Source organism: Schistocerca serialis, unplaced genomic scaffold (assembly GCF_023864345.2).
Source record: "Schistocerca serialis cubense isolate TAMUIC-IGC-003099 unplaced genomic scaffold, iqSchSeri2.2 HiC_scaffold_1163, whole genome shotgun sequence".
Classification (NCBI taxonomy): Eukaryota; Metazoa; Arthropoda; class Insecta; order Orthoptera; family Acrididae; genus Schistocerca; species Schistocerca serialis.
In genome coordinates, this window is record NW_026047363.1 from 130,001 (window position 1) to 135,000 (window position 5,000).

General features: G+C 54.0%; 1 non-coding gene across 1 annotated transcript in view; it reads right to left on the reverse strand.

Moving 5' to 3' along the window:
- LOC126433379 (small subunit ribosomal RNA) overlaps window positions 1-599 on the reverse strand; it is a 1,910-nt gene extending 1,311 nt beyond the window's left edge. Inside the window, exon 1 of the ribosomal RNA XR_007578439.1 lies at window positions 1-599. This exon is cut by the window's left edge and continues 1,311 nt beyond it. This is a non-coding gene — a ribosomal RNA (small subunit ribosomal RNA).
- Window positions 600-5,000: the final 4,401 nt, after the last annotated feature.

The window sequence follows — 5,000 nt, forward strand, 5'->3', positions numbered from 1 at the left end:
ATTACCGCGGCTGCTGGCACCAGACTTGCCCTCCAATAGATACTCGTTAAAGGATTTAAAGTGTACTCATTCCGATTACGGGGCCTCGGATGAGTCCCGTATCGTTATTTTTCGTCACTACCTCCCCGTGCCGGGAGTGGGTAATTTGCGCGCCTGCTGCCTTCCTTGGATGTGGTAGCCGTTTCTCAGGCTCCCTCTCCGGAATCGAACCCTGATTCCCCGTCACCCGTTACAACCATGGTAGGCGCAGAACCTACCATCGACAGTTGATAAGGCAGACATTTGAAAGATGCGTCGCCGGTACGAGGACCGTGCGATCAGCCCAAAGTTATTCAGAGTCACCAAGGCAAACGGACCGGACGAGCCGACCGATTGGTTTTGATCTAATAAAAGCGTCCCTTCCATCTCTGGTCGGGACTCTGTTTGCATGTATTAGCTCTAGAATTACCACAGTTATCCAAGTAACGTGGGTACGATCTAAGGAACCATAACTGATTTAATGAGCCATTCGCGGTTTCACCTTAATGCGGCTTGTACTGAGACATGCATGGCTTAATCTTTGAGACAAGCATATGACTACTGGCAGGATCAACCAGGGAGCTGCGTCAACTAGAGCTGAGCAGCCGGCCGCCCGGGAGTGTGTCCCGGGGGCCCGCGCGAACACGCAAGCGTCCGCTCAATTATTCTGCAAACAGGAGGAGGCTGAGCTCCCCTGCACAATACACCTCGAAACCCTCTCAGGTCCCGGCGGCGCGCAGCGCCGTCCTAAGTACTTGGTCGGGTTCGAGAGAGGCGCAATCGCCCGGAGTTTGGCGAGTAGACGCTTTAGGTGCGACCACCCGTGCTCCCAACTGAGCTTGCCGCTGCCGACAGAGGCCCGGGAGCGTGCTGTCGTGGCATTGCCGGCGGGAGACAACACGCGCCACCTACGGTGGCCGGCAGCTCCAACGCCAGCGCCACAGAAGGACAAAAGCCCCACTTGGGTGCCGAAGCGAACTCTCCCAGCACAGCGCACGCGCCAACACGTCCGCACAGCTGCGATACAATCCACCTGCGAGAACCGCAGAGGCGACCGAGCAGCAGACGGCGTCGCGGCGCCGAGCGCCGGGCGGCGGCGCATCCTCAGCGCACACAGTCCTCAATCGGACCAGCACACTGCAGATGTCCACCGCGCTTCGCACCGGGCCCGCGAGGACCTACTTTGGCCGCACGGCGCCGCGTGCAGGGTGCGCCGGCGCGCAGCTACGCCGCCTGCCGCCTCCGTCGGCCGGCGCGCCTGCCACTGGCCGCCCCCACCAGCCGGCTGTAGCGCGTGCGCCCACGCACCGCGCGGCCAGCACGCCGGGAGGCCCCCCCTCACCGGCCGGGGACGGTCCCACCCAGCCACCGCCGCGTATCGCTTCACACCCACATGCCATTCACGTTCGTGGGCATGGTGGGTATCGCTGAAACAACCGGTTGGTAGCTCAACCGATCGTCGCCATCACTGATTCACCTCTAGCGAGAACAACCGCACCACAACGGTTTACCAGTTCTTCATTTGCGTAACGTCACCAGCAAACGTAGACGTCCATCGCCATTTGCAAATTCAACGATTGTTGCATGCCTGTGTCAGGTGTCACGACACACTATGTCTGCCCACATACACGCAACAACATGTGCACGCTTCGCGAACACGTGGAAGGTGGCCCCCGTACGTATGCGATGTCCATTGCGCGAACGACTGTCAACCGGCCTCTGTCGCATGTCGCAGATGTGGAACGCAGTGCACCATGCTATCACGGTGTGTGAGAAGAGACGACTACGTCTGACAACACGCGCCACTACATCAACAGACGGCTCATGCCGATCGCCATCCACGGCATACCATACTGCAATCCAGCTCTTATAGGGAGACGACATGTAGCTGAGTGCACAATATTTGGACCGTATGGTTCGCCGTTGTTGGCGCAGTCGTGGTACGGTCACACATGTACCACGATGTATCATTCAGTACATGAGGACCAATGTGCAGTACAGTGTGTGATTTGGACGTACAACATCAGCGGACAGTTGACACAAGCCGTACCACAACGTAGGCTGTGCTTCGCCATGCGAATGCCAATGAACAACTGCGAAGGGCATTGAGCATGTACGTCCTGCTGCCATCCGCATTACAGTGTATAGCTGCAAGGTGTTTAACATGAAGCGATACTCTGGGGACCGGGCAGTGCGAGTAGCAAACTATATTGCGGGGGTTGCAGTTAGGCAACACTACACTAATTTAACGCGTCGTATGACAATTACAGAGCAGGTTAAGGCCCAACGTGTGTTGGGTTAAGGCCCAACGTGTGTTGGGTTAAGGCCCAACGTGTGTTGGGTTAAGGCCCAACGTGTGTTGGGTTAAGGCCCAACGTGTGTTGGGTTAAGGCCCAACGTGTGTTGGGTTAAGGCCCAACGTGTGTTGGGTTAAGGCCCAACGTGTGTTGGGTTAAGGCCCAACGTGTGTTGGGTTAAGGCCCAACGTGTGTTGGGTTAAGGCCCAACGTGTGTTGGGTTAAGGCCCAACGTGTGTTGGGTTAAGGCGCAACGTGTGTTGGGTTAAGGCGCAACGTGTGTTGGGTTAAGGCGCAACGTGTGTTGGGTTAAGGCGCAACGTGTGTTGGGTTAAGGCGCAACGTGTGTTGGGTTAAGGCGCAACGTGTGTTGGGTTAAGGCGCAACGTGTGTTGGGTTAAGGCGCAACGTGTGTTGGGTTAAGGCGCAACGTGTGTTGGGTTAAGGCGCAACGTGTGTTGGGTTAAGGCGCAACGTGTGTTGGGTTAAGGCGCAACGTGTGTTGGGTTAAGGCGCAACGTGTGTTGGGTTAAGGCGCAACATAGGTTAGGTTAAGGCGCAACATAGGTTAGGTTAAGGCGCAACATAGGTTAGGTTAAGGCGCAACATAGGTTAGGTTAAGGCGCAACATAGGTTAGGTTAAGGCGCAACATAGGTTAGGTTAAGGCGCAACATAGGTTAGGTTAAGGCGCAACATAGGTTAGGTTAAGGCGCAACATAGGTTAGGTTAAGGCGCAACATAGGTTAGGTTAAGGCGCAACATAGGTTAGGTTAAGGCGCAACATAGGTTAGGTTAAGGTACAATATAGGTTAGGTTAAGGTACAATATAGGGTAGGTTAAGGCGCAACATAGGTTAGGTTAAGGCACAACACGGGTTAGGTTAAGGCACAACACGGGTTAGGTTAAGGCACAACACAGGTTAGGTTAAGGCACAACACGGGTTAGGTTAAGGCACAACACGGGTTAGGTTAAGGCAGAATACGGGTTAGGTTAAGGCACAATACGGGTTAGGTTAAGGCACAATACGGGTTAGGTTAAGGCACAATACGGGTTAGGTTAAGGCACAATACGGGTTAGGTTAAGGCACAATACGGGTTAGGTTAAGGCACAATACGGGTTAGGTTAAGGCACAATACGGGTTAGGTTAAGGCACAATACGGGTTAGGTTAAGGCACAATACGGGTTAGGTTAAGGCACAATACGGGTTAGGTTAAGGCACAATACGGGTTAGGTTAAGGCACAATACGGGTTAGGTTAAGGCACAATACGGGTTAGGTTAAGGCACAATACGGGTTAGGTTAAGGCACAATATGGGTTAGGTTAAGGCACAATATGGGTTAGGTTAAGGCACAATATGGGTTAGGTTAAGGCACAATATGGGTTAGGTTAAGGCACAATATGGGTTAGGTTAAGGTACACATTGTTGTAAGGAAAGGTGTTTTGGGGGGGGGGGGGGGGGCGGCAGTTTGTTGATTGTGATTATCGTAAGTAAATGACTGCGGCATCATCTGATTTGCCACGTCAGGGTGCACCTTTGGCTCATAACAGGCGGCGCTCTGATTCCATGCTTGTGGCAGACCTGTGTCTTTCATTCCTGCCATTGTTTGTGTGGTGTGACAGGAGGCAGTATTGTGATGTTGGGTGCACCCCTGTGTGGGACATGTGTGGGTGTTGGTGGCTTAGCTGAGCAATGGTGGTTGTCGGAAGGGTGGGATATTCTGTTTTCCGAGTGGACCTCCCGGTCTGGTTATGATAGTGTGGATTGTCTAATGTGGCAGAGAGGATGCACTGGGTGTTGTTCCATGCTGGTGCTTACATATCGTCTGCGTGCCTGTTACAGGCAGAGAGTAGTGCGTGATAAGAGTGTCTGGCTGACGTGTGATTGTGAGCAGAGTCTTTCAGCATGTATACGGACAGGTCTATACATTATCTGTATTCTGATGGCTCTATCTATTACTAATCAGCGCCGTGTATACGTTTAATCCGGTTCCAGTCGAAACTATTGTATCTCTGTACATTAGTGACACGGCGAGCCCGGTATGTAGTTACTCGTCTCGGCAGCTTCCACCGGTGTATGGCAAATGATTATAAGGAATCAGTCTAGTCGTCAATACCGATAGTCTGACGTCACATGTCTGGGGTGGGGGACGCTGCGCCCTTCCGGTGGGTCATGGCCTAGGAAGACTCTTCCCACGCAGGGGGGCTTGGACTGTCATTGACTCTTCCGAGTAATATACTTGCCGTACGTTTTTGCGACTGCGAGTGCAACGCTCACCGGTACCGACATGGATGGAGCGCCTCCTAGCTGCCGCTGAGCATCTGCATTCGTACAGAGAGCAACGCGATCGCGTCTGTAGCTCGTACGTGGTACAGCTCGCAGCTCATGTATATGGACAGCGGGAATGTCGCATATTGGACATAACTCTTCATGAAACGCACGTTATAGGGGTGGATTGCACATTGCGAGTGCGAGCAAAGTCCGCCGTTCATCCGCTGGAGTTGCGAGTTGGGCGGTTGGGGTGGGGCACGAACGGGTGCAGGTGGAGTGATTGCCGGTCCACGACTTCGTGCGGCAGAGGCGCTGGCGTTGGGGTGCTGTTGTCGACAGAGGATGCAGGCTTTGTGGGTGGGGTCGAAAGAAGGGCACTGTGGGCCCATGGCTGTCTTAGTCGGCTTGGCGTCTC